The sequence below is a fragment of the Tamandua tetradactyla genome, chromosome 18 (genome assembly GCF_023851605.1).
Source record: "Tamandua tetradactyla isolate mTamTet1 chromosome 18, mTamTet1.pri, whole genome shotgun sequence".
Lineage (NCBI taxonomy): Eukaryota > Metazoa > Chordata > Mammalia > Pilosa > Myrmecophagidae > Tamandua > Tamandua tetradactyla.
Genome location: NC_135344.1, coordinates 62144663 through 62166240, shown reverse-complemented (window position 1 = coordinate 62166240; position 21578 = coordinate 62144663). Strand labels below are relative to the sequence as shown.

Genomic DNA, 21578 nt, shown 5'->3' with positions numbered 1-21578 from the left:
ACTTGGAATTGAGCTCATTTATTTAAAGATGTACAAATGCTAACTACTGTGTTTATTAGAACTGTAAGAACTTGGAAATTTTCAAATGCTCAAGTATGTATAACCTACCAGGTAATGATTTTGTCATTTTGATTGGAGCAACTTGAGAAAAGCATGTGCATAATGTTTCTTGAAGGTGTATTCTATAGAAGTCAGTCTCTGGAGTTAGAGCTGGATTCCAGTCTCACTTCCAGTAAACATTACCATTTTGACTTAGAACAAGTTAGGCTAACTTTTTAACTTCCATGACCTCATCTATACATAGAATTATCTCTCTTTCAGAAACGTGAGAACCAAATGAGAATTTATATGAAACACCTAGTGGTACACAATAAATGGCAACTATGGTGATTAAACCTCCAATGAGAAATGGAACATTTACTGAAAGAAGTGATCTAGATTCTTTATAAACAAATGTTAATGCTGAAAGGGGCTTAGAAACAGTCTGGTCAAATACTTTCATTTATAAGTGAAGAATCTTGGGCAGTCTAGAGGTTTTCTGAAGTGTTATAGATTGTATTTAATACCTGAGACTGCTCTATGCAGCCCTTCCCATAAAAAGTTTAGCAAATGTATAAAAGTATGATAAATTAATGGTTTTGGACACTCAGTATACAAAAGTATAATTTTTTGTAAAAAAAGTGGAAGAAGTATATAAGAACAGTATATGTTCATGTTACTGAATATAATTCAGCATCAAGTCAAGTATGATTGTTATAGATTTTTAGGATCTTAAATTTTACATACATGAAAAATATATTCAGAAAGAAATGAGAAGAGTCTCCAAAAGGACAAAAGATCAAATAAATATGAGAGTAAAATTAATGAAAGAATTAAGGCTCAAAAAACATATAAGATTTATAAAATAGCAAGTGGCAGAAGAAAGTCCTGCATTATCAGTAGTTACTCTAAATGTAAATGGATTAAATTCCCCAGTCAAAAGGCTGAGATTGGATGATGGATACACTGTCCACTACAAGAGCTCAACAGACCACTTGGTGGGCACTGCAGTTTGGAAGCCTTGCTTCACCTGCTACCACTGAGTTGTGTTTCCAAAGGATCCATGAAAACACACCAGGAACTGAAAAATGCCAAAATCCATGTACATAATACTACCATGGATGCAGAGCTGTAGTTTGCCATTCAGCCAAATTCTATTGGAAAACAGCTTTTTGATTAGGTGCTTAAGACCACTGGTCTTCAGAAAATGTGATAATTTGGACTCCAGTATGTGAATAATAAAGGATTTCCTACCTGGCTGAAACTTGATTAAAAGTTCTGCCCAGGAGTTCGGAAAGGAAAGCCCCCTCCAGTTCAAGTTCCAGGATAAGTTCTACTCTGAAGATACATCTGAGGAGCTCATCCAACACATCACGCAGAAGCTTTTCTTTCTCCAAGTGAATGAAGAAATTCTCAGTGATGAGATTTACTGCCTCCCTAAGAACATTGCTCCTTGGGTCCTATGTCTTCAGGCCAAGTTTAGCAACTATAGCAGAAATACACAAGTCTGGGTACTTCATTTCCAAGTGCCTGATTCCTCAGAGTGATGAAATCAGCACAAGCTCACCAGAGACCAGTGGGAGGACTGGATCCAGGGGTAGCATGCTGAGTACTGTGGGATGCTCAAAGATAATGCTATGTTGGAGTACCTGAAGATTGCTCAGGACCTGGATAAATAATAAGAAAGGAATAAACCTTTGGCTTGGAGTTAATGCTCTTGGGCTAAATATGAGAAAGGTAAGTTGACCCTAAAGATTGGCTTCCCTTGGAATGAAACATCTCTTTCAATGACCAAAAGTTTGTCATTAAGCCCATCGACAAGAAGGCACCTGAGAATCAACAAGTGAATTCTGTAGCTGTGCATGGGGAGCCATGAGCTACACATGTGCCACAGGAAGCTTGACATCATCGAGGTACAACAGATGAAGGCCCAGGCCTGGAAGGAGAAGCACCAGAAGCAGCTGGAGTGGCAACAGCTGGAAACTGAAAAGAAAAGGAGCACATAATGCAAGAAAAGGAAGAGCTGATGCTAAGACTTCAGGATTACAAACAAAAAAACTAAGAGAGCAGAGAAAGAACTCTCTAGTCATATTCAGAGAACCCTGCAGCTGGAGGAGGAGAGGAAGCATGCCCAGGAGGCTGAGCACTTGGAGGCTTGACTCTGTGGCCCCCTGCAAGCCAAGGAGGAGCTGGAGTGGCAGGCCATAGATCAGATAAAGACCCAGGAGCAGCTGGCTGTGAAATTGACAGGGTATGCTGTCAAGATTGTCCTTTTGGAAGAGGCTAGGAGGCACAAGGAGGATGAGCTTGAAGAATAGCAGCCCAGGACCAAAGAAGCCCAGGATGAACTGGTGACAACCAAGGAGAGGCTGCACCTATTGATGACTGCGTTGCTGCCCCTGCCGCCACCTGTGTATGAGCCTGTGAATTTCCACGTGCAGGAGAGCTCACAAGAAGGTCTGGAGTACAAGAGTTACAGTGCCGAGCTGTTGCTTTCTGTAGAAACAGAGCTTGAAGGATATTAAGGAATGATGAGAAAAAAAAGAAAGAAAGAAAGACACAGACAGGCTCAGGGGGTCTGAAGCTTGAGTTTACTTCACACAGACTTCAGACCATTTTATTCTCAACCAGATCCTAGTTATATACCACAGGATGTCAATAGATATGCAGGCATTTCCTGAGGGAGCAAGATTCTTATCTCACAGTGTTCTTCATACTTAACGTAACTGTTTGGGGTAAACATTCTCTTCCTCCCAGACTGCTCTACATAACAATCGCCACAGTTTACCGCTGCCATCCCGAGGCCAGCAGCTTGCAACAAATTCTGTAGGTCTTGCTTTAAACTCTTGGCTTCTACATTTCCCCCTTTTTATTTTATAAGCCGAGGAAAACAAGAATCACCTTTTTAGGGTGACTATAAACAGAGGTGACCGCGCCTGTCTTAGGTTGCCCTTAGGCTCTGAAGGGTCTTACCCGTCATTGGCTGCCAGTCAAGGTCTCTGACTTTGATTCACAAGAATCACATTGTTATAAGCAGAGGTGGCCAGTGCCTGTCTTAGGTTGCCCTTAGGCTCTGAAGGGTCTTACCCATCAATGGCTGCCAGTCAAGCTCTCTGACTTTGATTCAGGAGGGAGCCAACGAGTTTTTGCAAGAATCACCTTTTTCTTTGTTGTTAAACACAGCTGAGGAGGAAGCGAAGTATAAACAGCCCCAAACCTAAGATTTTTTAGCTCTTGGGTAAGTGATTGTGTAACATTACTTCCATAGGCTATATGTAGATTATTCTAATTTACATTCTAATACCCCTTTTTTGTAATTCTAAGATATCAGGACTTAAACTATCTGAAAGCCTTAAAAGATGCCTATTCCCTTTTCCCATTCTATTTCAAACAAGCCATATGTTAAAAGAGGGTAATACAAAAACTGCTCTTATTCCTTTTACACTTTAAACTTTGTAAAAAATTTAAATTATACATTTGATCTCCAATATGAACCAATGTCATTTCTATATCATTTAGTCCATTATTAGTTTGCTCATCAATGAGATTGTCTATGCCACAGTTCATTGGTGTTTTTCTAACAATGCTGCATCTGTATAGTTTGTTGCAATGCGGTTCCAGCGACTGCAGCCACTGTGATGCTTCCAATGATTCCAATGATAGATGCAATAATGAATCCAATTAGTCTATTAGTCCTTTTTAGATATTCTTTTGCCAAATGGATCAGTATATGTGTTTCTGGAGAGGATTGCAAAGATCTTGACATCTGCACCGGCAGCCAAATACCTCTTCTCCTTGCTGCTATAATCGTCTCATTTTCCTGCAACATAAATGCTTGGGGACAAGTGAATACAGAATAATTTTCACAATTAGAAGATTGATTTCTTATATGCATATGAACTTTAACAAGTATATATGGATCTCTAATACATATTTGTATATAGTGCTTATGGCTGCTATTTAAAAAGAAGTTATAGTTATTAGAATTGGCTATAAAAATTGGTCTCAGTCCTAGAAAAATTTTCTGTCAATTTCTTTCACTAATGCTATATTTAACATCCCATGAATTTGGCACAAATTATCCTCCATGAATTAAACCCTGATTTAGCTTGCCTATCCATATAGTCTCAGTTATCTTCAAGTTAGAGATGGGAGACCCCACAGGGGCTGCATCTCTTACAATTCCATAGGAATCATTAATTATGATAACTGCTCAATCCATATGATATAACTCATCCATTCCAACTTTCTTTCCCATCTAACAGGCAAGTATCCTTTGTATCCATAGATTTATGCATATAGGTCTTTCTAAAAATGGAATTAAATTTGACACCAGTTTTCTTTTTATTGGACCTAGGAATCTTAAACTTGTATTCAGATTATTTTGGTAAAGTTGAATTGGCCCATGTTAGGGCTCACAGATAATCCCAGTAAGTATAAATATGTCCCTGTCCTTCAGCAATCAAAATTGTATGTCCTATAGTATACATTACCCATTTAGTTATTTTTGTCCAGGTCGATATGTCTGCGTTTTATTCTCTTCGAGGGAATCCAAACTGAAGTTCCGTCATCTGCAATGACAAGAGCAAATCCCCTACCCCACACCTTTATGATTCCTGGTTTCCATAAATCATCTTTAACATCTTTCCAGTAGATTGGCTGCAGCTGCAGTTCTGTTTGGGATATATCATTTTTCTTTTCCAAATTGCTAAAATGTTGTTCTGTTGGAGTCTGTGATGAATTATCATAAATGTTTAAAAAATTTAGAGTAAACAATATTGATCTTTAGGAGTACTTATTTTCATAACATCATCCTCCTGATCATTGTCTCCCCCTTTTTGTTTTAAAAGCATAGACTTTAGCATCCGGTTTGCTCGTTCAATAATTCCTTGCCCTGAGGGATTGTGTGGAATTCCTGTAATATGAGTAATATTAAAAGTAGTACAAAATTTATGAAATTGTTTTCCTGTATAAACAGGACCATTGTCCGTTTTAATAGATTGAGGGCATCCCACAACAGCAAAAGCATTAAGTAAATGTGATTGAACATGGCAAAAACGATCTCCAGATTGTGCGGTAGCCCAGATGAAATGAGAACAAGTGTCTATGATAACATGCACATATTGCATTTTACTAAAATGTGAAATACGAGTAACATCCATGTGCTATAATTCATTTGCTTTTTGACCCCTAGGATTAATCCCTGATGCAGATAGGAGTGCATTTAAAGGCCCACAGGTTTGACAAGTCCTAACAATGTCCTGATCTTGCTGTTTAAAAAAGATGGAAATTTCTTTCACAGCCCTTTGCTATTGATATGAGTCAATTTGTGAAATGTTGTGGGATTTTGCATTACCCCCATAAGAGTATCTGCTTGCTGATTTTGTAATGATAAAGGACCTGGAAGATTAGTTTGAGCTCTTTATATGCATGATAAAAAGGGGAGTAATTCAGCTTTTGACTAATGTTTGTGAATGTAAAAACATTCAGGACAATTCATTTCTTTTAAACAAAGAAGCCGTCTCAATGTGAGTAACTGTTTGGTAAACATATTCAAAATCAGAAACAATATCAAGAGATTGTGGAAAACTTTGCAATACTTGAATTACAGCTGCTAATTCAGTACACTGGGCTGAGGTATAAGGTGTTGGGGACCAGAGGCTAACCTAAGATGGCGATTGAGCCAACATGGCCACCCCGGCTGATGCAATGGCATCTATATAGTACAACAAGGTTCTTCACGGAAATAGGTTCCTGCCGGGACCTTCCCGCCAGCGCGAACTCCCCACCAATTATCTAACCAGCCCTTCCCGCCGGTGCGAACTCCCTCCTATCATAATGCTCCACATACCCTACTCCCTCCCCAAGTCGGTATATATACACCCGGCTTGCTTAATAAAATTTGCAGCTTGATCAGAATCCTGTCTTGCTGTCCTTCTTGCATCTCTCTGTCCCATAGCCATTCTTCCCTCAGCAGGTGGCGGACCCCGTTGACTGTCCTGCGGGTCGGGACAATTGGCGCCCAACATGGGACTTGACCGCTAGCTGAGAGATAGAAGCGTTGCGTGCCAAAAACTGAGGAGGGCCCTCCCATAACCCCGGACTGCCACAGAAGTAACTCGCCTGTGAATGCAGCCCCGGCGACACTGCCTCGCGCCGACGGACAAAAAAAGAGAAGAGCGAAGGATCACGCAGTAAGTCACTTTCATTTTCATTTTAAAAATTCACTATGGGACAGGAATCTAGTACACATGAGCTTTATGTGAGACAATTAAAAGAAACCCTCAAGACGCGAGGAGCGAGAGTTAAGAAAAAGGACTTTAGAAATTTCTTTCAGTTTGTCTATCAAACCTGTCCATGGTTCCCTGCTGATAGGACCATAGACCAAAAATGCTGATCGAGAGTAGGAGATTGTTTAAAGGACTATTATAAAATTTTCGGGCCAGAAAAGGTACCAGTTACAACCTTCAATTATTGGAACTTAATCAATGAGGCCATAAAAACTTCCCCTTCAGACCCTAAAATACTAGAGCTTTGTAGAGAGGGAGAAAACGCCTTAAAAAATTCACACCCTGAAATACTAAAGCTTTATAGAGAGGGAGAGAATGCCTTAAAAAATGCACGTCCCCTCTCCAGACCCCACTCAGAATGTAATTCTGTCACTATACATATACCAAATGACACTGACCTCCGAGAAAATAAAACTCCTTGTGCCGAAAAACCCCTCTCAGGTTTTGATAATCTCCCGGCCTTCCGACCCCCCCCCTCATGTGCCCTGTGCACCACAACCTCCTCACCATTGCTATCCTATAATGCCCCGAGTTCCGCCCTTCCTGCCACAATATACAGCCTTGGAGGAAGCGGCCACTATGCTCAGAAACAATGCAAATGCCTTTAATGAACTCTTTGCCCAAGAACAGGCCAGAGCTAACCGACAACAACTGCAAAATAATCACCTCCTTAACTCCCTGCAAACCTCCAGTCAGGCGCTCTCTTCTCTTTCTCTAATGACTAACCAAAATAAGCCCTCTAACCCCTGCTGTGCCCACTACACTTTTCCGGTCCGGTCCTCTGTAGCCAGCAAAAGGCAAGGTCAGAAGCTTCCGAGGCTCAGTCTGAACAGGAAAGCAGTGAGGAGGAAGGGAGCGAGAAGGCTAATGATGAGAACGAAATAAAATCAGAATGTAGCCACGAGCGTAGCCGCGAGCGGGAGGAAACACCCTGAACCAATAGATTCAAAAGGATTAATCTAAAATATTTAAAAGAACTTTAAAAAGCCGTGCATGATTATGGAGCAACTGCCCCTTTTACTCTGGCTTTGCTAGACAATATTAGCGAAAAGGAGCTTCCTCCAAATGATTGGTCACAGCTCGCCAGAGCCACCCTATCAGGTGGCGATTTCCTGCTATGGAAAGCGGATTATGAAGAACAGTGTAAAAAGTATGCTGAAAGCAACATCTTAAAAGACAGCACAAAATCTTGGTCATTAAAAAAGCTTCTAGGGGGCGGGCCGCGGTGGCTCAGCGGGCAAAGTGCTTGCCTGCTATGCCGGAGGACCTCGGTTCGATTCCCGGCCCCAGCCCATGTAACAAAAAACGGAAAAACAAAATACAATAAAAAAAAAACAAGAAAATGTTTAAAGATGTTTCCCTTTCTTCCTTCCTTCCTTCCTTCCTTCTATCCTTCCTTCCTTCTCTCTGTCTTTCCTTTAAAAAAAAAAAAAAAAAAAAAAAAAAAAAAAAAAAAAAAAGCTTCTAGGGTCAAGTCCTTATCATCTTAATTCTACCCAGGCACAATACCCCCGAGGACTTGGTCTCCAGGTGCAGTCCGCCGCCATTAAAGCATGGAGGCTACTCCCCCAAAAAGGGACTCTCACCTCCTCTTTATCAAAAATAGTTCAGGGCCCCAGTGAGCCGTATACTGACTTCCTCAGTCGGCTACAGACCGCAGCCCAGTGCATTCTTGGTGATCAGGAAAGCGAAAGCGATTTTATCAAGCATCTCGCTTATGAAAATGCTAACACCGCCTGTCAGGCAGCAATCCACCCTTTTCGTAACAGTGACCTCTCCAATTATATTAAACTTTGTAACGGAATAAGTCCTAATACTCAAGCAATATTAGCTGTCTTACAAAATCGCCCTCAAAACAACGGCCCCATCTGTTTTAATTGTAACAAATCGGGTCATTATTCAAAAAATTGCCCCCTACGCATTATTTTTGAATAATGGAATATGGAATAAAGCCTAAACTAATATAATAAGTGCTGAGGGTTTGTAAAAATAGAAATTATGGTTAAAATCAAGAAAGATTTAATGAGTCTAAAATGACAATGTTTTCTTGAACTTTTAGCCTGTTATAATGAAAAGATATAAAAAGATTCTAAATAATTAGTTAGAAAGCAAAGAGTCTGTGTTTTATCAATATAACTTATGTTAACTTTTATCATGTTGTTATCTGTATAAAAAATACTGATTTTCTCCTGGGTATCATTATACTGGCAAAAAGTGCTTCTTTTCTTGCCCTAAACCAGGTGGCTTAATCTATTAATCTAAGTACTATTATTATAAATGAATCTATTACTGACTAAATAATATTCAAATCATTTAAATACCTAAATTCCTTTAAGCCAAAGTACTTTAATGCTTTATCCAGTGTTTATATAAACTATGTATGTATAAACTAAATTTATCCCAAGATAACCATGGCTTATATTAGAAGCAGATCAGATTTGAGGGTTGAATGCAAGGAAAAAATATACTTGTGGAGTCTTTTTTGTTCACCTGATGTTGCCATTACATGCAACTGATATTGCTATCACATGACCTTGGTAAGAAATAGTTAAAATGTACACTCTAGCTGGGAGGACTGGCTATCCCCCCAGAAAGAGGTGTACTTTAATAAAGATATCTAGGTCCCAGGAAGCTCCTCTTGGTCCCTAGTCAGTTCCCAGAGGACCCAACTGGGCCCCGTCATGTAAGCAAACCGAAATTTGGCCACTATTGTGAGAAAATACCATAAAAACTGCATGCGATAAATTTAAAATTAGCAAAAATGCACAACCAATTATAAAGAATCCACATTCCTGCATTCCTTTTAAATCAATCCAATGAATTCAATTTTAAAAATCTGGTCATTTGCTATGGGCACACGTCACTATTGACACTCTGCATTCATTTTTGCTACCTAACACTTTAGGAATTCCTCAGCATATAAAAACTGATAATGGTCCTGAATACACAGGTCAAATGTTTAAAAAATTCTGTCAACACTTGGTGAGGACCAGATCCGGTCCTGATATGGGGCAGAGAATCAGTGTATATATATTCTAGGGAATTCAATTCAGACAAATGGTTACCAGAGCGATTAACAAAACAAATAGACAATAACAATCTGTCCAGGGCAAAAAGGTTGCCCTGAGAAAAGGCATTTTTCTCTCTTTCTTTCTCCAGCACAGCTGAAGCTACTAATAAACCAGCAAGCCCTGCTATAACCTATTCAACGACGGCTAAGCTGACAGACGACTGAAGTCTAAGAATCCATCTACTGGTGTTGCTGGTCTAGGCACCGGTATCGCCTCAATCATCCTCCAACAACAAAGCCTCTCCAGCCTAAGAGCTGCAATAGACGAGGACTTAACCCGTATTGAAACTTCCATCACCCACCTTGAAAAGTCCCTTACGTCCCTATCAGAAATAGTTCTCCAAAATAGAAGAGGGCTAGACCTGCTCTTCCTTAAACAAGGAGGGCTTTGTGCAGCATTAGGCGAGGAATGTTGTTTTTATGCTGATCATTCTGGATTAGTTAAAAACTCCATGACCAAACTTAGGGAAGGAATTGAAAACCGTAAACGTAAGCGGGAAGCCCAAGGAGTTTCCTCCTGGGGACTCAATGGAATCCTCCCTTACCTCCTCCCTATATTAGGCCCCTTAATAACCCTACTCCTTATAATATCTATTGCACCTGCTATTATAAGGAAAATACTGCAGCTTGTAAAGGATCAAGTTAACTCAGCCCTAGGGAGGCCCATTCAGGTGCATTACCAAAGGCTCCATCTCCAGGACCAGGGTGTAACCCTGGAAGGCCAAGAAAACATCTACCCTCTGTAAATCCCCCCCTCCTACGGGAGCAGCATACCACTCGAAAGTATGCTTCTGGCTTATGCTATGATTGGTACCGCTGGGTGCAAGGCAAAACACTGCAAAGGAGGGCCAGAACAATCAAAGGCCATTTTCGAGCTCCTTGAGAAGTATGCCTCATTTGCATAGGGGTTCGCTCTGCAAAAATTCCCCTCCCCCAAAAAACAGAGCCACAAGCAACTTGGGGAATGAGGCCTCTACTTCCCCCAGCAAAGGTTAATGCCAAAATAATGCTTAATCAGCATTCTTCCTCCATCCCTTTTTTGAAAAACAAAGGGAAGAGATGTTGGGGACCAGAGGCTAACCTAAGATGGCGATTGAGCCAACATGGCCACCCCGGCTGATGCAATGGCATCTATATAGTACAACAAGGTTCTTCACGGAAATAGGTTCCTGCCGGGACCTTCCCGCCGGCGCGAACTCCCCACCAATTATCTAACCAGCCCTTCCCGCCAGCGCGAACTCCCTCCTATCATAATGCTCCACATACCCTACTCCCTCCCCAAGTCGGTATATATACACCCGGCTTGCTTAATAAAATTTGCAGCTTGATCAGAATCCTGTCTTGCTGTCCTTCTTGCGTCTCTCTGTCCCATAGCCATTCTTCCCTCAGCAGGTGGCGGACCCCGTTGACTGTCCTGCGGGTCGGGACAATAAGGCATTTTCTAACTTGTTTTCCACTGGGGTGACATATGCAGCCTTCCCATTAATATTATCATCAGTAAAGACAGTAATAGCTAGCAGGGAAGCTAGAACTATTTTAGGCAAAATCCATTGCGTTCATTTTTCAAAAATTGTAAAAGTTTTGATATAGCAAATGATTATTCATTTGTCCTTTAAAGTCACGTAATGCTATTTGCCAAGAGGTATTGAAAATATATAGACTTTGAACCTCTTCCTTTGTGGGATCACACACTATGCAATTAGGGATCATGACCTCTTAATTGATAATATTTTTGGTGACTTTTGGCTATTAAAGAAATAATCTTTTGCAAATATGTATTTAAACATTTTTGTCAATTGTTTGGTAAAAAAATCCATTTTAAAACACCGTCTTGCTAAAATAGGCCTGTGGGAGATTGCAAGGTAAAGAAAATAATAAAATCAACAGGCTTTTTAAAATCTATTTGAACAAGCTGTCCTTTTTGAATGCATTGTTCAATTAATTGTAACTCTCATTCAGCTGCAGCTGTTAACTGCCTTTTGCTTAATAAGTTAAAATCTCCTTGTAAAATATCAAACAAGTTTTGTAACATATAATTAGGAATCCCTAAAGTGGCAGGTAGCAAAAATGAAAGTAGGGTGTCAATAGTGACGTGTACCCATAGTAATTGACCAGATTTTTAAAACTGAATTCATTGGATTGATTAAAAAGGAATGCAAGAATGTGGATTCTTTATAATTGGTTGTGCATTTTTGCTAATTTTAAATTTATTTCATGCAGTTTTTATGATATTTTCTCACAATAGTGGCCAAATTCTGATTTGCTTACATGACGGGGCCCAGTTGGGTCCTCTGGGAACTGACTAGGGACCAAGAGGAGCTTCCTGGGACCTAGATATCTTTATTAAAGTACACCTCTTTCTGGGGGGATAGCCAGTCCTCCCAGCTAGAGTGTACATTTTAACTATTTCTTACCAAGGTCATGTGATAGCAATATCAGTTGCATGTAATGGCAACATCAGGTGAACAAAAAAGACTCCACAAGTATATTTTTTCCTTGCATTCAACCCTCAAATCTGATCTGCTTCCAATATAAGCCATGGTTATCTTGGGATAAATTTAGTTTATACATATATAGTTTATATAAACACTGGACAAAGCATTAAAGTATTTTGGCTTAAAGGAATTTAGGTATTTAAATGATTTGAATATTATTTAGTCAGTAATAGATTCATTTATAATAATAGTACTTAGATTAAGAGATTAAGCCACCTGGTTTACGGCAAGAAAAGAAGCACTTTTTGCCAGTATAATGATACCCAGGAGAAAATCAGTATTTTTTATACAGATAACAACATGATAAAAGTTAACATAAGTTATTTTGATAAAACACAGACTCTTTGCTTTCTAACTAATTATTTAGAATTTTTTTATATCCTTTCATTAGAACAGGCTAAAAGTCCAAGAAAACATTGTCATTTTAGACTCATTAAATCTTTCTTGATTTTAACCATAATTTCTATTTTTACAAACCCTCAGCACTTATTATATTAGTTTAGGCTTTGTCCTATATTTTTCTCACTTAGTAACAGTTATTCATTTTAGGATAAAACTATTCTGTTTTCCTATTAATAAAAATACATCTTTCATATTTTTCATACTTAAATCATTACTTTGAACAAATATTTTACCACATATGTAATTACCATCAAAATTAAATTTGTTAGAATAATGTTAAATATTTAAAATACTTTAATGTTTCAAATATGCATTAACTATCAATATATAGTTTTTAACAAGAATTTAGTTTTAAAGTTCTTAAAATATATTTCTCTTTTCAAACATGAGTAGAAGCTAAACTCATAGCCAGTTTCCAAATTGCTGTTTATTGAGGATTTAAGTTAACAAAAGGAAATGGGGTTGCTGTTCCCATTCTGAGTCATAGGACTTTCCCTGTAGTATTGGTATAAATCTCATAGAATAATCATTCAGACTAAACAAAGGTAACCTAACAGAATACCTTGAGTCAGAACTACAATCCCGAACTGCACACCCCATTGGGGACCAACCTGCCACAGGAACCATCAATGAGCACTGACCCCCGTTTGGTATGGCACCTTTCTCACTGAATACTTTCTGACTCAGATGTACATGAATCCCTATATAAAGGCAGCCCATCAAGAACAAGCCCAGAAACCAATCTTTCTTTATCCTGCTCTGTCAAAGGCACAGCAAAGAAGCAATTTTTAAAATCTATCATAATAAATCAGTTCTTAGAAATTACAACTGGTGTGGGCAAACCAGGCTGCAATGACTCCATAAACTGAACCACAGTATCAACTTTTATCAAATCAGTCAATATTCTCCATTTTCCTGACCTCCCTCCTGCAATAAATATTGGAGAATTCCAAGAACCACGAGACTCCTCTAAACGTCTTGCTCCAAACTGTTCCCAAATCAACCGAGTCAGAGCCTCAAACCTCTCTACAGATAAGGGCCACTGCTCAACCCAAAAAGGCCTGCCTGTAGTATTTGTAGTGGATGTCCCTGGAGCATCTATCTCCTCACTTTATGCTTTAAGAGTTCCCTTATTAGATCCCTGTTTGGGCACCAATTGCCGAGTCCGGCTCAAGCAACTGTTGAAACAGGGTAAGAAGTGGTAGTGAGAGATTGAGAAGAAACACAACTTAGAGTTTAAGACAAAGCATGAGCCAGGTAGTTCATTGCCTGACTGAACACAATAACCAAATAGAAACAGGAATATTTTCCCCGTCGTTTATTCACTGCAAAGCCTTCATAACGAATTTCCATTACTTAAGATTTAAAACATTATGGCCTTAAGGCTGAAACCAACAACAATGTTTTTGAATGAGCTCAAATAAGCTTACTAATTCAGATGTTTTAACAGGCACCCCAGTAGCTTTAACACACACACATACTCCTCCAGCCGCCTATTATGATTACCCGTTACCCTGATGATCCAAGGAAAATTCTTACTTTACCAATATGACTCGAGTCCTCTTCTATCGGCTGGACACACGTGCCTCTAATGAGACTTTTCCTTGGTTCCTTAATATTGATTTGGAGTCTTCTTCTTTGAGCCCCACGTTTGAGCGCCAAATGTTGCTTTCTGTAGAAACAGAGCTCGAAGGATATTAAGGAATGATGAGGAAAAGAAGAAAGGAAGAAAGAAAGAAAGACACAGACAGGCTCAGGGGGTCTGAAGCTTGAGTTTACTTCACACAGACTTCAGACCATTTTATTCTCAACCAGATCCTAGTTATATACCACAGGATGTCAATAGATATGCAGGCATTTCCTGAGGGAGCAAGATTCTTATCTCACAGTGTTCTTCATACTTAACATAACTGTTTGGGGTAAACATTCTCTTCCTCCCAGACCGCTCTACACAACAATCGCCACAGTTTACCGCTGCCATCCTGAGGCCAGCAGCTTGCAACAAATTCTGTAGGTCTTGCTTTAAACTCTTGGCTTCTACACCGAGCTGTACATTGAGGGCATCCTGGACAACCACAATGAGAAGTGAATCACTGCAGCTGAGAAGAATCAGTGCATGCAGCTGCAGCTGATGACCCTGACCAACTAGCTGTCCCAGGCCAGAGACAAGAACAAGAGGTCCCACAGTGACATCATCCACAGTGAAAATATGAGACAAGGGCACGACAAGTACAAGACGCTGAGGTAGATCTGGCAGGACAACATGAAGCTGAGAATCAAGGAGTTTGAAGCTGTGTCAAGGCTGTGTGGCAGGGAGGCAGGACTGGGGGTGGGGGCGGCAGGCCTTAGCACGATGACGTCCCACCATAGTCAGGTGCTTCAAGTATGTATCTTTTTTATTAGATGAGTAAACTCCCTCATCATGTTCCAGTTTTTATAAAAAGGAAATAAATATTTCAGTTAAGTGTTTAGGGTCTTGGAGCTTGGGGCTCGTGGAAGCATCCCTGATTTATTTTTGCCACTTTTATCACAGTGCCTAAACAGGCCTGATTTTTATTATTATTTTTTAAATCACTTCCTGATATATACTTGGTACAGGACTGATTTGAATTAAGGAAAGTTACCTGCAAAGTCTAAATAACAAACTTCAGGCTTGCACATGCAATACAGGGCCAGGCTAATCCCTAGGAGTCATTTCCCATGCTCCCAGTGAGAAAATTTCATCCCTGGATGTCATGTCCCATATAGGGGGGAGGGCAATGATTTCACTTGCAGAGTTGAGCTTAGAGAGAGAGAAGGTCAACTGATTTTTAGAAAAATATTTTTATTGGGTACACAGGTTGTTCAGTAGTAGAATGCTCACCTTCCATGCGGGAGATCTGGGCTCGATTCCTGGACCATGCACCCCCCCCAAAAAAATATATATATATATACTTATTTATTTATTGTAAAACCTTAAGCATTCTTGACATACAAGCATTCTATACATGGTATACAATCAGTGGCTAACAGTATCATTCCATAGTTGTGTATTCATCACCATGATCATTTTTTTGAACATTTGCATCACTCTAGAAAAAGAAATTAAAAATAAAAAACTCAGACATAGCATACCCCTTATCCCTCCCTCTCATTAACCACTAGTATTTCAATCTACTCAATTTATTTTAACCTTTGTTCCCCTTATTATTTGTTTATTTTTATCCATAGTTTTTCTTCATCTCCAAACCTTAGATAAAAGGAGCATCAGAAACATGGTTTTCACAATCACACAGTCAAATTGTAAAAGCTATATCATTATACTATCATCTTCAAGAATCAAGGCTACAGGGACATGGCTCTACAGTTTCAGGTACTTCCCTCTAGCCACTCCAATACACCATAAACTAAAAAGGAGATACCTATATAGTGTGTAAGAATAACCTCCAGGATAACCTCTCTACTCTGTTGAAATCTCTCAGTCACTGACACTTGATTTTGTCTCATTTCTCTCTTCTCCCTTTTGGTTGAGAAGGTTTTCTCAATCCCTTGATGCCAGGTCAACTGAGTTTTGACAAGGGCGCAAAGACCACTCAGTTGGAAAAGAATAGTCTCTTCAACAAATGGTGCTGGGGAAACGTGATCTCTATTTGCAAAAAAGGGAAGGACTCCTACTTCACAACTTATACAAAACTCAACTCAAAATGGATTAAAGGCCTAAATAAAAGAACCAGAACTATCAAATTCCTAGAAGAAAACGGAGGGATGCATATTCAGGGCAGTGTGTTAGACAATGCTTTCTTGACTTTACACCCAAAACACAAGCCACAGAAGAAGAAATAGATACATGGGATCTCACCAAAACTATAAACATTTGTGCCTCAAATAATTTTATAATGAAAGTAAAATGACAATCTGCACAATGGGAGAAAATATTTGAAAATCATATATCTGATAACGGTTTAACATCCAGAATATATAAAGAAAGCCTTCACTTTAATGACAACAGCAAGAAGAAGAAACAACCTAATTTAAAAGTGGACGAAGAAAATACACATAGGACCAAAAAGTAAATTAAAAGATGCTCAATGACATTTGCAGTCAGGAAAATGCAAGTAAAAACCACAATGAGATACCATTTCACACCCAAGAGAATGGCTGCTGTTTAAAAAGCAGAAAATAACAAGTGTTGGAGAGGATGCAGAAAAATAGGAAATCTTATTCAAGGTTGGTGGGAATTTAAAATGGTGCGGCCTCTGTGAAAGAACATTTGGCAGTTCCTCATAAAGTTAAGTAGAGAATTATCTTATGACCTGGCAATCCCACTTCTAGGTATGTACCCAAAGAATTGAAAGCAGGGACTCCAACAGATACTTGCACACTGATGTTCATAAGGGCATTATTCATAATTGCCATAAAATGGAATCAATCCAAGTGTTCATTCACTGATGAATGGATAAACAAAATGTGGTATATACATACAATGGAATATTATTCAGCCATAAAAAGAATGAAGTCGTTATACGTGTGACTACCTAAAAGAACCTTAAAGACATCATGTTGAGTGAAATAAGCCAAACACCAAAGAACATGTATTGTATGATCTCACAAATAAGAAATAATTAGAATAAGCAAATTTATAAGGTCAGAAACTAGAATACAGATTACCAGGGGTTGGAGTGGGAATAGGTAACAGGAAGTTAAGGCTTAAAGTGAACAGGGTTCCTATTTTGAACCATGGAAATGTTCAATAATAGATGGTGGTGACGGTAGCACAAACACTGTGAACATAACTAATGATACTGAAATATATATATGAATGTGGTTAAAAGGGGAAATGTTAGGTTGTATATATAGTAACAGAATAAAATTATTTTTAAATCCATGGAACTGTACTACGCAAACAATGAAACCCAAGTTAAATCATGGACTATAGTTAGTAGTACAATTATACAAATGTGCTTTCATCAATTATAACACATGTTCCACACCAATGCAAGGTGTTAATAGGGTGGCATATGGGAATCCTGTATTTCATGGATGATTGTTCTGTAAACCCAAAATTTCTCTAAAAAGACAGAAAAAGGGGAGAAGCCCTAAAGAAAAAGTCATAGATTTGACTACATGAAAATGAAAAACTTAAGTTCTATAAAAGCCATCATATATAAAGTTGACAGGGGAAAATGTTTGCAATATTTTTACTGATAGACGATTAATATCCCAAATAGCTAAATATTTTTATCCCGAATACCTATCAGTAACAGAAAAATAGGCAAGGGATATATGAAGGCTACTTACAGAATAAGAACCACAAATAACCTAGAAATTTATAAAAAGGTGGACAATATCACTAATAATCAGGGAAATGCAAAATTTGAAAACAATATCACTAATAATCATGGAAATGCAAAATGAAAATTGCAAGAGATTTGCAAAAATAAACAAGATAAATAATATGTAGTGTTGGGGGATATTGTAGGGAAATAGTTATTGAAACAGATGGTGGGTATGTAAATTAGTACCTATTTTTTTGGAAGGCAAAAATATTTGACAATATTAAAATTCAAGAGCAACTATATTTTAGCAATCCCATTTTGAAGAACCTATACTAAAGAAAAATTAGCAAGGGTATGGTAGATTCATTGCAACACTGAGCATTTAGGATAACTATCTACCAGTAAGGGATAAATTATGATACAATCAAATATGTAGCCACCAAAAAAGAATGAGGTATCACTCTATGTACTCACTGATACATTAATTAGTGAAAAACAAGTTGTTGATTCCTATGTACGATATGGTCCCATTATTGTAAAACAAAGATAAAATGTAACTATACTTGCATGTGGTTGTGTGCATGTGTTAGTTATGATAGAATGAGCAGTGTTGTCCTGATTCTTTTACGTGGAGGGTAGACTATTCTCCCCAGCTGCTTCTCCACACAATAGCAAACTCTGAGCATTAATTCTGTGTTGTAATTATTTTTACATCTCCAATACTTAATATATTGCCTTAACAGAGTAGGTCTTTAGTCAATATTAGAGGAGTAACAGTAGTATAAATTCTGAAAATTCCACCTTGTGAGCTGGCTCTCCTGTTCTGAAGAGTTCGTTTTAAATATACTCTGAAATTTTTTCTAGCTCTCAACCATTTGAGAATAACCATTGTTGGCTATTGTCGTTATAAGCCTTCACTATACAAGGCATTAGTGATGCAAATAAATGTGATGGTTTTCTCTTCTCTTTTTTTCTTTTTTGGTTTTGACAGAATCTCAAATTTTTTTTACATCTTGTAACCAGTAAACCTGCACACACAAGTTTTGTGGAACAATACTTATTAAATGCAATATTGATACTGAAATTCATTTATATTTTTTAATCCATCTTATTCTATTATGGTCTATTTTATTCTTTTAACCTATCCTATTTTCATTTTTAAACTGACAGTGAGCAATGGCAAAAATATTTAATTTCTTAAATCTGGGGGATGAGACTCATTACATTATTCACTCTACATTTGTGCATGACAATTTTCATTACTTTTTAAAAATTACTCTAAAAATATAAATTGCAACTTGCTGTTTGAGAAACACTGGAATTCTATAAGTTATTAGAAGTTAAAATAAGAAATCGCTCCTGACTATGGCATTTGCCACAGTTAATGGTGATAGCTTTTTGTCTGCTTTTCTCAGCAGGCTGTGAGCACAGTAAAGACAGGAATCTGACTTTCTTGCTTGTATTTTAGTCCCTGGAACCAGCACTTATTTATTAGGAACCTATTAAGTGCCTAGCTCTTAATAGGTTCCTAATAAATATTTGTTGTGTAGAATACATCCATAATACTTGAACTATAGGCTCTGGCCCTGATGGAGGGAAATAACATACATACAAGTAAGGAGTAGGAAGAGAGGGATTTTTGCAACTTCTCTCTCAATCAGAACATCTGTGAAAACAGCCTGTGTCTCCTTTAGATATCAGTGTCAAGATGGCAATATAAAAAAATCTCACAGTTGCTCTGAACCAAATATAATGCTATCACAAGGTAAGCACTTGACTTCTGAGAACCTAATTTGGAGTTCATGAGGCAATTTGTAAGGTCTGGTGATAAAGAATACTTAGGAAATATGCTATTTTAAGTCCAGCTCTCACCTAAAAGACAGTATTTCTATCCTAACATTTTGTAGAAACAAGCTAGATACAGAACCAAAGCTGGTGTTCCTTCTACAAAGTAATAATGATATAAGCATTGATGCCTAATGCAGTAAAAATGGCTGTATATATTTGCCTTTTTTTGCTTTGCCTTTAAGCTTTATTTCTAAACAAAGAGACTGATATTTATTCATGGGCCTTGTGAAGATTTTAAAAAAATGAACAATGTTTTCTGCTTTTGTCATATGCGCCAAAAAGTTGTGAAGTATGGGCTATTAATTCCCATTCCCAATATTGAAATTCCAGTTTTTCCACCTAAAGGTGGGAATTATATTGAAAATTGTAATGCTGAAAAAATGAAGAGTAGAAAGGTAAAATCTCTCAAAAATAATTGATCTCTCTGGATTTTTTTTAAATAAAGATAATTATATGCATCAAATAAGAAAGATTCCTCTTCATTGTTATTTATGAAGTAGACTTAATTTGTTATTGGACAACCCCTTCTATACAGTTAGATACTGATACCAAAATTTTCAAGCAGTACAATAATTATATCTAACACTTCGGGTTTGTTGTTAATTATATGACTAAGGACTAAATATTGGCACAGGATAGCAATAGGTGGGTTAGCAGTACATCAATAGAGCTGAATGGTCACAAAAGATCATGATTCTGTTTTCAGTTGTAAACCTACCAACTGATGTCTGTAAAATAAAAAAATTCCACCTATCTGCTTTATTTTTCCTATGGAGACGTACAAGCAATTCAGTTTTTTTTTCCTGCATTGTTCCAAGCTGAAAATGAAACATGCAAAGTATTTAATTCCTGGACTCTGAATTCTCAAAGGAGTTTTTGTTTCTTCTTTCTGCCATGAAGAAAGGTCCCAGTACATCTTTTGAAGCCTCTAGGTTTTCTTACCAGAATTACAGGGACACTTTGTAGGACATAATGTAGAACAAATTCTTTCTATATGTAATATAGAATGAAAATGTATTTCATGATGCGTATTCTAGAATAATAGGTTTTTATAATTAAAAAATGCCTAATATTTGCTCTATTTTCCTAGAGCTTTTTCTAATTGGTAGCAACCATTGTTCCTAGTATTTTTAAAACCTTTTCTTGGAAGAGAACTTTGACTTGAATTTAGAGTACTTGAATTTGGTTCTCAACTGTGCTATTGATCCACCACTTGACCTGAAACAAATCATTTCTTCTCTAGGCCTCAGTTTCTTTAATCTATAATAGCAAACGGTAATATCAATGTTACAGAATTATTAGGAGGAGTAACAAGGTAATATATGAGAAAGTGTTTTATGAACTATTAAGTGCTATAAAGATATAAGATGTTCTCTTTCTCTGCTGGCGGTGCTCCCGCCACCAACCAGCCTGCCCTCCTCTCCCTCTTTCTCCGCCGGCGGCGCTCCCACCGCCAGCCAGCCAGCCCTCCTCTCCCTCTTTCTCCGCCGGCAGTGCTCCCGCCGCCAGCCAGCCAGCCTTCCTCTTCCCCCTTCTCCGCCAGTGGCGCTCCATCTGCCATCTTATCCTTCCCTTCCCCTCCTGCTCCGGTGGCTCTCCAACCACCACCGTGCCCTCTTCCGCCTTCACCAGCTCCTCCGCCACTGTCCTCGACAGCCTTGCCACCTTCACCTTTCCTCCTCCAGAACAGCTACTGGGGCAGTGGAGACGATGCAGAGCAGCTCCCGGAGCCACGATGGAGATCAAAGGGACGGGGTACCCCATCCTGGAATGGCTGACTGTCTGGGAGAACCAGCTCCGGTGAGATCGCCGAGGGGTGCGGGCTTTCCCGGGCAGGACGGCAAGCTGCCGGAGTCCCTCCCTTCCTCCTTCCCAGGCCAGCTGGCAGAATTGGGCAGGCGGTCCCCTCGGGCCACGGCAGCTGGCGCCCCCACCACGCGAGGCCCCCCGGACCAACTGAGAGAGTTCGGCCGGAAATCCCCAGACCACGGAGAACGGTGACCGGGGGCGTCCCTTCCAAACATGTGACTCCCCGGTCTGGCTGGGAATGGTGCACTCTCCCAGGCTGTGGCAGCTGGTGCCCTCCCGCCACGCTTGGTGCCCCGGGCCAACTAGGAAATTCAGTCGGGCGCTCTCCCGGGCTGCGGCGGCCGGCGACCCTCCCCACGTTCGGACTCCA

At 39.0% G+C, this 21578-nt stretch overlaps 1 protein-coding gene and 1 pseudogene across 4 annotated transcripts in view; one reads left to right on the top strand and one right to left on the bottom strand.

Annotated features, from left to right (window-relative positions):
- The window catches only part of LOC143662252 (centriolin-like), a 64531-nt gene extending 49972 nt beyond the window's left edge, over positions 1 to 14559 (bottom strand). The window contains exons 1-3 of one of the 4 annotated variants that reach the window (XM_077135826.1): positions 14269 to 14540; positions 13836 to 13968; positions 1294 to 4770 (exon numbers count right to left, since the gene is read on the bottom strand). The gene's annotated coding sequence lies outside the window, so the exon portion shown is untranslated. Of the gene's footprint in view, positions 1 to 1293; positions 7537 to 13835 lie in introns of those variants that run through there. The other 3 variants (XM_077135825.1, XM_077135827.1, XM_077135824.1) reach the window with 3 other exon arrangements.
- LOC143662250 (ezrin pseudogene) lies at positions 1139 to 2679 on the top strand (annotated as a pseudogene).
- Positions 14560 to 21578: the final 7019 nt, after the last annotated feature.